General features: G+C 38.6%; 1 protein-coding gene across 4 annotated transcripts in view; it reads right to left on the reverse strand.

Annotated features, from left to right (window-relative positions):
- TMLHE (trimethyllysine hydroxylase, epsilon) overlaps positions 1-12,337 on the reverse strand; it is a 117,862-nt gene that overhangs the window by 97,970 nt on the left and 7,555 nt on the right. The gene's annotated exons all lie outside the window — the stretch shown is intronic.

The following is a 12,337-nucleotide window of genomic DNA, read 5'->3' on the forward strand; positions in this document are numbered from 1 at the left end:
GGGAATCCAGTGAATTACTTTTCTTCCAACTTCATATTTTCTTTAAATATGGTAGGATGTCTGTTGTAAATCTCCACTTAACCAATAAAAATATTGAGGCCAAGCCAAAGGTAGGCTTTGCAGAAGGCCAACAAAAACTCTTCTTTTGCCTATGCTAATCAGTTTTGAGTAAGGTAATTTAAGTAATATAATTGTATTAATTATCTAACCCATCAACATAGATTCATAATTCTTGTTCATTAAGATTTCATAAAAGGTTTGTTGGGGATCCCTGGGTGGCTCAGCAGTTTGGTGCCTGCTTTCGGCCCGGGGCGTGATCCTGGGGACCTTGGATTGAGTCCCGCATCAGGCTCCCAGCATGAAGCCTGCTTCTCCCTCCGCCTGTGTCTCTGCCACTCTCTCTCTCTGTGTCTTTCATGAATAAATAAATAAAATATTAAAAAAAAGATTTGTTAAAGTTGGGATGCCTGGATGGCTCAGCGGTTGGCTCAGGGCATGATCCCAGTCCAGGGATCTAGTCCTGCACTGGGCTCCCTGTGGGGGGCCTGCTTCTCCATCTGCCTGTGTCTCTGCCTCTCTCTGTGATGATTAAATGATGATTAAATGAATAAAATCTTTTAAAAAAAAGATTTGTTAAAGTCTTGCTGAAATTTCATTCATTCATTTAATGTACATTATGTCTGCCACATTTCCATAAACTACCTCTCATAATTTTTTACAAATAAAAATTACGTTTGTGTGAAATGTCTTTGTTGATAACTTTGTAATTTTCTAAGTACACACTTACTTGAAACCTGTTCTAGGATCTAACCCAGAAGATATTTAGGTTACTGATTAGTGACTAAAAAGTTTTCCTTCTTTTTCTTTGTTAAAAGTGGTATTATATTTACATAAATCCAGTCATAAAGCACCTCTCCTATTCTCCTTATTTCCTTTGATCATTGAGAGTAGTGTAATGATATCATCTGAATTATAGCTTACCCATGCCAGGACACATATACTTTCTCTTTCTGAGAACATAGTCAGAATATTGTACTTGTTGCCTTTGCAAATATATATATTTCTAAATGCCTGAGGTGATTTTGGATCTTATGCTTCCAAATACTAATCCTTTAGGCATATGCCACCTGTTATATTCATCCTTCTTTTCCATCTTTTATATATTATACTTTTGAAATAAGAACTATGAGCTCACTGTAAAACTTCCTATGTAGCCCCATGGTTTCCCTCATTTCTCCTTTAATAGAATAATTTGCTGTTTCATGGTCAAAATTACGTTTTTGAGAGCTTCCCAACCTTTAGAGTCTAAAATCATCTTAATGTAAATTAAGGTCCAACAAGTATCAATCACAATAACAGAAACTTTTGGAGAACAGCCATAGCTAGAAATTCTAGTCAGAGTAGGCAATTACATAATAGGTCAATTTGAATCTTTTCATGGTTATTACTAAGGAAGAAGCATTACCTCCTGAAAGGCTTAAAGCCAAGAATCCATTTAGCTCCCGTCAATTTTTTCTTCCAAATGTCTCTCAGATTTGTCCTTCTTTTTCCATTCCTATAGATGCCTTCATCACCTCATACCTGGACTACTGCCATGGACTAGATGGTTTCCTTGTCTCTAGCCCATCCATATTCCAATCCATTTTCCATACTATTGCCAGATTAATCTTCTTAAAACACTTTCATCATGTCACTCTTCCAGCCTGAGACCTAGCTCGAATGTCACCTTCTTTGTAAAATCTTCCAAACCGTCCTAAGAAGAGTTAATAGCTGCCTAGTCAATGTTTTCATAGTTCTTTGTGCATACTCTTATTAGTATAATAATCACCTGTTTAATTATTATTTTCCCTCTCCATTTTCTGAGAGCTCCTTGAGGGCAGGCAAAAGGATTGAGTCGTATCATTACGATGGCATTCAAGACTTTGCATAATTGGCCCTATCTTGTCCCACCACCTCAGGATCTTTACATGTGTCATTTCCTCTGCCGACCATGTTCTTCTTCTTTTTCTTTCTACTTATTCTTCAGGTCTAAGATTAAAAATCTAATCATTGAAGATAACTTTCTGACACTCTTAACTGATTAATTAATCAACTCATTTAAAAAATATTTATTGGGTGCCAACTTTGTGGCAGGAAGTATTAGCCATTTGGGATATATAAGTGAACAAAACAGACAAAAATTCCTGCTTTTATGGAGTGTATCTTCTAGTGAGAGGAGGCAGATGATTAAACATAATATATAAGTCTGTCATATAATTCATTATAAGATGTTAGGAGCTATAAAAAAAAATCCAGAAGGCAAAAGCGGTATGCTGGAGGTACTAGGAATTTTAAATGTGGTGGCAAGGGTAAACCTCATTGAGAAAGATGACTTTTGAAGAAGGAGGGAGTTAGTCATAAAGCTATCTGGTGTAAAGTAGGCCAGTGCAAAGGTTCTAAGCTGGGATTGTATCAGATATACTCTAAACCATCTTTTTTTTTTAAAGATTTAATTTATTCATTCATCTCACACACACACACACACACACACACACACACACACACACACACAGAGGCAGAGACACAGGCCAGGGAGAAGCAGGTTCCATGCCAGGAGCCTAACGTGGGACTCAATCCCGGGTCTCCAGGATCACGCCCTGGGCTGAAGGTGGCGCTAAACCGCTCAGCCACGGGGCTGTCCCTTTTGAAGATATTTTCTATTGATGTCCTTCATGAGACATAATGAAATTTGCTAGGATCTTCCTTTTGCCTCTCCCCCTTTCTGACCCAGCCTCTAATTTAAACCTATTATTTTTTTACTCCTAGTCATTATCTATGAAACTATCCTCCTTCTACACCCATTTGTGTTACTTGTGTAATATCTATATTTCAGAGTATAAAATATTTTGGTTTATTCTGTCATTTCATCAGCATCACTTACTCTTATATTTACAGGTAAATATAGTCATAGCTCACCATCAATCATACGCCAAATGTCTCCTATGATTTCCTGGTTATCTCAAGCTTTTTTATTTCTATTAAATCCCTTAGGGGCAGCCTGGGTGGCTCAGTGGTTTAGTGCTGCCTTCAGCCCAGGGCGTGATCCTGGAGTCCCGGGGATCGAGTCCCACGTCGGGCTCCCTGCATGGAGCCTGCTTCTCCCTCTGCCTGGGTCTCTGCCTCTCTCTCTCTCTCTCTCTCTCTCTCTCATGAAGAAATAAATAAAATCTTTAGGGCACCCTGGGTGGCTCGGCGATTTAGCGCCACCTATAGCCCAGAGAGTGATCCCGGGGTCCCGGGATGGAGTCCCACGTGGGGCTCCCTGCATGGAGCCTGCTTCTCCCTCTGCCCGTGTCTCTGCCTCTCTGTGTGTGTCTCTCATGAATAAATAAATCGAAAAATCTTTTAAAAAATCCCTTAGTTAGGCAACATGGGAATATTATTTTCTGAGTCTTGCATATTCATTATAGCCTGTATTTATGCATCTTCCTGTTGTTTAGTCATTTATAATAAGTAGTTTTCTAACATCACAACTTTTGCATATTTCTCTGACCATGTTTCTTCTGGAGCTCCTTCTCTGGAAGAACTCTAAAACTACATGTAAAAATATATCAATATTCATTATAATAAATATTTATTACATGTTAATCAATACCTACTTATATATTATATATAACCTTTTTATATATTATATAAATATAATTATATATAATATTGTATTGATTCTATTGATATGTTTACATATATGTACAAACGGTATTACATATACATAGACATAATTACCATACATATATAATGTGGATCAGAATCTGGTGCTCATGGGTGAGCAAACCCTTGGTGGAATATGTGCATCTCTGGCAGGCTGCAGTGACCAGTTCTGTACAGTCTTTCAGAACTGAAGATTCCTTGAGGAAGTAGGTAAAGCCACCATAGTAAACTCTGGGCTGCATTTTTTCCACTTTTCCACTTCCACTTTTGGTTTTTCTTATAGGCATTTGAACCCACATCCTAATTAAGGCTCACCCATAGCCTAGGCCAAGACAGAATATTTAAGTTGATGTATCACTCTTCTGTTGGTGGATTTTTTTGCTACACTACACTTTCACTGATGTGCACATCTTTGAGGTTCTCCATCCCAAATCTATGACTTGCAAGTACCCAAGGCCTTCTCCTACAAGCATTAACAGTCAAGCCCAGAGTCCTGAAAGCATTAAAACTCAACCCAAGGCATAGGACCTGACTAGACATTTTTCCAAAGAAGACATACAGATGGTCAACAGACACATGGAAAGATGCTCAATGTCAATCGTCATCAGGGAAATGCAAATCAAAGCCACAATGAGATATCACCTTACACCTGTCAGAATGGCTAAAATCCAAAAGACAAGAAACAATAAATATTGGCAAAGATGCGGAAGAAAAGGAACCACCCTTGTGCACTGCTGGTGGGAATGCAAATTGGCATAGCTGGTAAAACCGTATGGAGGTTCCTCAAAAAACTAAAAATAGAAACTATATGATCCAATAACTCCACTATTGGGTATTTACCCAAAGAAAACTGAAATACTTTGATATTTGATGTAAAATATCTTGAATATTTGATAATAACAATAATTTGAAAAGATATATGCACCCCAATGTTTCCTGTAGCATTCTTTTCAATAGTCATATATTGAAGCATATATATGGAAGCAGCCTAAATATCCACTGATAGACGAATGAATAAGGAAGATGTGGTGTATAAGTATCATTCAGCCATAAAAAAGATAAAAGCTTGCCATCTGGACAACATGGATGGACCTGGAGGGTATTATGCTAAGTGAAATAAGTAAGACAAAGACAAATCCCATATGTTTTCACTTAAATGTAGAACCTAAAAAATAAAAAAATGGATAAACAAACAAAAGGCAGAATCTGACCTATAAATACAAACAACAAACTGATGATTGCCAGTGGGACACAAGCTGAGAGGATGGGCAAAATGGGTGAAGGGGAAGAGGGAGACACAGGCTTTGAGATATGGGATGGATAAGTCATGGGAATAAAAGGTGCAGCACTTTTAAAAGGCGCAGGACTAGGGAAGATAGTCCACGATGTTGTAATAGGACTGTGTGGTGACAGGTGGGAGTTACACTTGTGGTGAGCATAGCATCACCTATAGATTTGTTGAATCACTATGTGGTACCCCTGAAACTAACAAAACATTTTCTGTCAACTGTACTCAAAATTATTTTTAAAGATTTTATTTATTCATTCATGACACACACACACACACACACACATGCACACGCACACACAGAGGCTGACACAGGCAGAGGGAGAAGCAGGCTCCCTGCAGGGTGCCCGATGCAGGACTCGATCTCAGGACCCCGGGATCACAACCTAAGTTGAAGGCAGATGCTCAACTGCTGAGCCACCCAGGTGTCCCACAAATAAAACCTTTTTAAAAAGGCACTCAAGCCCAGGACTTTTACTTCTAGTTAGGTTGAAGAAAGTTACAAAAGATTGCTTTTCTAGCCCTAAGAATGAGAATCAGCCAGATAAGGTACAAGATCAGAGTTCAAAAAATTCATCAGACTTTTGGTTTCAGCTCTGACATGTAAAGAGCTTGGAAGTCATCCGTCCCATACTCACAATAAGAAAAAGCTAATCAAATTTAAAAGCAATGGCTCTTTTTGGACTTGGACTACTGAGGTTTCAGGGCAAACTGCCACCCCCAAATCTGGAGAGACTGGAAAATCCAAAGAGGCAGAGCCAAGATCTATTTACCTGGAGCAGAAACTCCATTTACTTAAATGGTAATTTTGTTTTTTTTTTTTTTTTTTTTTTTTTTTTTTTTTTTTTTTTTTTTTTAATATTTTTTATTTATTTATGGTAGTCACAGAGAGAGAGAGAGAGAGGGGCAGAGACACAGGCAGAGGGAGAAGCAGGCTCCATGCACCAGGAGCCTGACGTGGGATTCGATCCCGGGTCTCCAGGATCGCACCCTGGGCCAAAGGCAGGCGCTAAACCGCTGCGCCACCCAGGGATCCCTTTAAATGGTAATTTTGATAAATTGCTGAAGGCTGAGTGTGGACTACCTTGAGGGGGAGAAACTTCTGAGATCACAGTCTTAAGGGGGAACCCACACTTTCATGGGTTTTTAAATCCATGAATCCCACAAGGTTTTTATGGTATAGGGCCCCAAATAATTCCACATGGTTTTGACAGAGAAGGGGGAGAATGAACACTGTATTGTCCATAACAAAGTATCCTCTAAACAGAGCTGTCTCTATAACAAAGGCCTGCTCTCCAAGGGAAAAGACTTTATCAGAGTCTTACCCCATCCAGGAAAAGGTCATTTCTCTCACTTGGGCCTTCTAAACCTTTCTGTCTTACTAAGAGAGATGCTATCAAATACTGTTAAGGACGCAGCCCAAGGCCACAGGCCCACTATAAAACTAAGATTTAATCATGAGATCATAGAATGCATCCCCTATACCACCATGTCACCAGACTTCAGTACAATAAGAGTAGATTATAATGAAATATCTGCAAGATGCAGACTCTAGCTGGTACATAGTCCTTAGGGTATATCAAGGACAAAGAGACAAAAATGAAGGACACTAGGAAAATGTGAGGACTTTGATACCTACGGCTACCAGATTAAAATAAAATGACATACTAAAGTCTATTCATGTCAGTACCACTACACAGTACATCACGCCTGGCCTTAAACAAAAAATTCATAAGACATATTAAAAGGCAAGAAAAAATACAGTCTGAAGATACAAAACAGGCATCTGAGCCAGACTCAGATATGATAAAGAGTTTTGAATGAACAGACATGATTAATATGTTACGGGCTCTAATGGAAAAAGTACGCAATATTCAAGAATGGATGGATAAATGTAAGCAGAGATGTAAACTCTACAAAAGCATCAAAAGGAAATGTTAGAAGTAACAAGACACTGTAAAGAAAATAAAGAATGCCTTTGATGAGTTCATCAGTAGACTGGATATGGCCAAAGAAACAATCAATGAATGTATGCATAGGTCAAGAGAAATCTCACAAACTGATTAGCAGGAAGTAAAGAGAGAAAGGAGTTGAAGGAATAATTGAGGTAATCATGGCTAAAAGTTCTCAAAAAAATTTTTTTGTATATTTTTTATTGGAGTTCGATTTGCCAACATATAGCATAACACCCAGTGCTCATCCTGTCAAGTGCCCCCCTCAGTGCCCGTCATCCAGTCACCCCCACCCCCCGCCCTCCTCCCCTTCCACTACCCTTTGTGCATTTCCCAGAGTTAGGTGTCTCTCATGTTCTGTGTCCCTCTCTGATATTTCCCACTCATTTTCTCTTCTTTCCCCTAAAAGTTCTCAAAAATTATTGACAAACAGCAAATCACAGATCCAGGAAGGTCAGAGAATGAGGATGATAAAGTGATCACTTTTTAGAAGGTAGTAAGAGGTATGGATACTTGAATCCAGGGTGACATATTGAAGGATATGGCGAGGGGAGGGAGCTAGCTTAGGGAGGCTACTGCAAAGTATTGTAAGCAGCAGGGCGCAAAATCAGAACTTTGAGAATTCTGATACAGTGGGGGACGGCCCGGGCTTAAAGGTGCTCAGGTGGCAAAGCAGGGTGGAATCCCAGGTGGGACAGTGTGGCCTCAGGATCTCCGGAGTCACAAGAATGGGAGTGCCTGGGTGTGGCAGAGTTCCCAGACATCAGACTGGAGAAGTCAACTGAAAATTGCGAGTCTAGGCACCAGCTTTCTGCTCAGTATTGCCATAAACTGTGAACCGCTGCACAGTCAGGCGACTGCTCTCCAAGCTGGGGCACTGCAACAGGCAGAAGCGGGGCGAGACCTGTTTCCCTATCCTGGAAGGAACAGCATGAGTCCATGCCACAAGAGTCCATAAAATTTGGAGACTTGAAACTCAGTCATGTGCTTGAGATAAAAATGCTGGGTCAGAGGGTGGGTGAACACAGAGTTGGAACGGAAACCAGAGAAACAAAAGCGATTGACTGCTTTTCTGTGAGGGCTCACTGAAGAGTGAGGGATGTGAACTTACAGCTCTGGGGCTGCAGAGCAGAGCACTACCATTTTCACGGATCCCCCCTCCCACCTTCCAAGCTGAAAGCCTTCAGGGAGCAAAGCAGAGCCACACAGAGGAATCCAGAGCCACGTACACTAAGCTCAGCCCTCTGGCAAAAGATGCGCATTTCCACAAGCGCAAAGGCACTTGAGAAAAAGTGGGCCCCTCCCCCAGAAGACCACCAGGAACAATTGGCTAGTGCCAAGTTCACCAATCACAGAGAACTGTGAAACTTCAGCTCTTGGGGAAAACAGTATATAGCATTTGTAGATTTTTAAAGAATTATTTAATCTTTCAGTTTCATTTTCAGCTATTTTCTTACTTTTTCAGTTATTCTGTTATTCTTTTGAATTTTTCATAAATAAATATAGATTTTTGACTTGTTTATTTTACTTTATTTTATATATATATAAAATATATATATGCATACACACACACACACACATACAAACACACACAAGTTTTTCTTTCTTTCCTATTTTCTTTCCTATTTCCTATTTCTTTTAACAAGCAGGCCAAAACACACCCAGGAACTAGTATTTTGTTTTGTTCTCGTTCGATTTTTTTCTTATTTTCTTTTGTTTTTGTTTTTTTCTTGTTTGTTTTGTTATTATTTTCTGTGGTTGCTAGTATTATCATCTTTTCTCTCTCCTTCTTCTGTTCTTTTCTGGACACAGTGACAAGATGGAGAGATTCACCACAAAACAAAGAACAGGATTGGTATTCACTGCCAGGGATTGAATCAATATGGATACAAATAAGATGTCTGAGCTAGAATTTAAAGCAATGATTATAAAGATACTGGCTGGGCTTGAAAAAGCATAGAAGACACTAGAGAGTTCCTTACTGTAGAAATAAAAGAACTAAAATCTAATCAGGCTGAAATTAAGAATGCTATTACTAAGAAGCAGTCAAAATGGAGTCTCTAACAATGAGGATAACTGAGGCAGAAAAGAGAGTCAGTGATATAAAGACAAAATGATGGAAAATAAGGAAGCTCAAAAGAAGAGGGAAAGAAAACTATTAATCATGATGGCAGATTTAGGGAGCTCAGTGATTCCATAAAGCAAAATAATAGCTATATTATGGGAGTCACAGGAGAAGAAGAGTTGGAAAAAGGGGCAAAAGGATTAGTTGAACGAATTATAGCTGAGAACTTCCCTAATCTGGGAAAGGATATAGGCATTCAAGTCCAAGGGGCAGAGAACTCCCCTCAAAATCAACAAAAATAGTTCAACACCACAACATAATATAGTGAAGCTTGCAATTTACAAAAGCGAAGAGAAAATCTTGAAGGCAGGTCTGGATATAGAGAGAGGCCCCTAACCTATCAGGGTAGACACATAAGGCTGGCAACATATCTGTTTACAGAGACCTGGCAGGCAGGAAAGGACTGGCATGATATTTTTAACATACTAAATGGGAAAAATATGCAACCAAAAAAAACTTTATCCAGCAAAGCTGTCATTCAGAATAGAAAAGAAAAAAAAAGAGTTTCCAAGATAAAAAATGACTAAAGGATTCATGAAACGTAAACCAGACCTGCAAGAAATATTAAAGGAGACCTTTTGAGTAGAAACAGAGCCCAAAAGTAACAAAGACCAGAAAGGAAAAGAGACAACATGCAGAAACAGCAACTTCACAAGTAATACAATGGCACTGAATTCATATCTTTCAATAATTACTTTGAATGTAAATGAACTAAATGCTCCAATAAAAAGACACAGGCTATCAGAATGGATTAAAAAAACCCATTGATACAATGCTTACATGAGACTCATTTTAGACCCAAAGATTCCTCCAGATTGAAAGTGAGGGGGGTGAAGAACCATTTATCATGCTAATGGGCATCAAAAGAAAGCTGAGGTGGCAATCCTTATATCAGACAAATTAGACTTTAAGCCAAAGACTATAATAAGAGATGAAGAAGGACACTATATCACAATAAAGGGGTCTATCCAGCAAGAAGATCTAACAACTGTAAATATGCATATCCCTAACCTGGGAGCAGCCAAATATATAAACCAATTAATAACAAACATAAAGGAACTCATGGACAATAATACAATAGTAGAAGGGGACTTTAACATCCCACTCACTGCAATGTACAGGTCATCTAAACAGAAAATCAACAAGGAAACAAGGGCTTTGAATGACACACTGGCCCAGATGGACTTCACAGAAATACTCAGAGCATTCCATCCTAAAGCAGCTGAATACACATTCTTCTCCAGTACACATGGAACATTCTCCAGAATACATCACATACTGGGTTGCAAATCAGGTCTCACCTGGTACTGAGATCATACCATGCATGTTTTCAGACCACGACGCTATGAAATTAGAAGTCAACCACAGGAAGAAATTTGGAAGGTCCACAAATACATGGAGATTAAAGACCATCTTATTAAAGAATGAATGCATCAACCAGAAAATTAAGGAAGAATTTAAAAAACACATGGAAACAAATGAAAATGAAAACACAACATTTCAAAACCTTTGGGATACAGCAACGGTGATCCTAAGAGGGAAGTATATAGCAATGCAGGCCTTCTTAAAAAAAAAAAACCCAAGAAGTATCAAATACACAACCTAACCTTATATCTAAAGGATCTGGAAAAAGAACAAATAAAGCCTAGATCTAGCAGAAGAAAAGAAATAACAAAGATAAGAGCAGAAACTAATGATATAGAAATAAAAAACCCCAGTAGAACAGGTCAATGAAACTAGGTGCTGGTATTTGAAAGAATTAATAAGATTGATAAACCCCTAGCCAGATTTATCAAAAAGAAAAGAGAAAGGACCCAGATTAATAAAATCATGAATGAAAGAGGAGAGATCACAACCAACACTGTAGAAATACAAACAATTATAAAAGAATATTATGATCAATTATTTGCTGACAAATTAGGCAATCTGAAAGAAATGGACACATCCCTGTAAACTTATAAACAACCAAAACTGAAACAGAAAGAAAGGGAGAACCTGAAGAGACCCATAACCAGCAAAGAAACTGAATCAGTAATCAAAAATCTTCTAACAAACAAGAGTCCAGGGCCAGACTGCTTCCCAGAGGAATTCTACCAAACATTTAAAGATTTAATACCTATTCTTCTGAAGCTGTGTCAAAAAACTGAAATGGAAGAAAACTTCCAAACTCTTTCTATGAGGCCAGCATTACCTTGATCCCAAAACCAAAGACTCAACTATATAGGAGAATTACAGACCAATATCCCTGATGAACATGGATGCCAAAGTGCTCAACAAGATACTAGCTAATAGGATCCAATTTAATAGGTGCATTAAAAGGATAATTCACCACGACCAAGTGGGATTTATTCCTGGGCTGCAACAATGGTTCAACATCTTCAAATCAATCAGTGATACAGCAAATTAATAAAAGAAAGGACAAGAACCATGTGATCCTCTCAGTAGATGCAGAAAACGCATTTGACAAACTACAGCATCCTTTCTTGATTAAAACTCTCTGCAGTGTAAGGGATGGAAGGAATATACATCATCATAAAATCCATATATGAAAACCCACAGCAAATATCATCCTCAATAAGGGAAAAGTGAGAGCTTTTCTTCTAAGGTCAGGAAGATGACAGGGATGCCCACTCTCACCATTGCTATTCAACATAGTACTTGAAGTCCTAGTCTCAGCAATCAGACAACAACAACAAAATAAAAAGCATTCAAATCAGCAAAGAAGAAGTTAAACTTTCACTCTTTGCAAATGACATGATACTTTATGTGGACAACCCAAAAGACTCCACCCCAAAATTGCTAGAACTGATGCAGAAATTCAGCAAGGTCACAGGATATAAAATCAATGCACAGAAATCAGTTGCATTTCTGTACACTAACAATGAAAGAGAATAAAGAGAAATCAAGGAATTGATCCCATTTACAACTGCACCAAAACCCGTAAGATACCTAGGAGTAAACCTAACCAAAGAGGTAAAGGATCTGTACTCTGAAAACTACAGAACATTTATGAAAGAAACTGAGAAAGACACAAAGAAATGGAAAAAAATTCCATGTTCATGGATTGGAAGAACAAATATTAAAATGTCTACACTACCCAAAGTAATCTACATATTCAACACAATCCCTATCAAAACACCACCAGCATTTTTCACAGAGCTGGAAAAAACAATCCTAAAATTTGTACGAAAAGACTTCAAATAGCCAAAGCCATGTTGAAAAAGAAAACCAAAGCTGGGGCAGCCCTGGTGGCCCGGCGGTTTAGCGCCTGCCTTGGCCCAGGGC

This window comes from Canis lupus, chromosome X (genome assembly GCF_003254725.2).
Source record: "Canis lupus dingo isolate Sandy chromosome X, ASM325472v2, whole genome shotgun sequence".
In the NCBI taxonomy this organism is placed as follows: domain Eukaryota; kingdom Metazoa; phylum Chordata; class Mammalia; order Carnivora; family Canidae; genus Canis; species Canis lupus.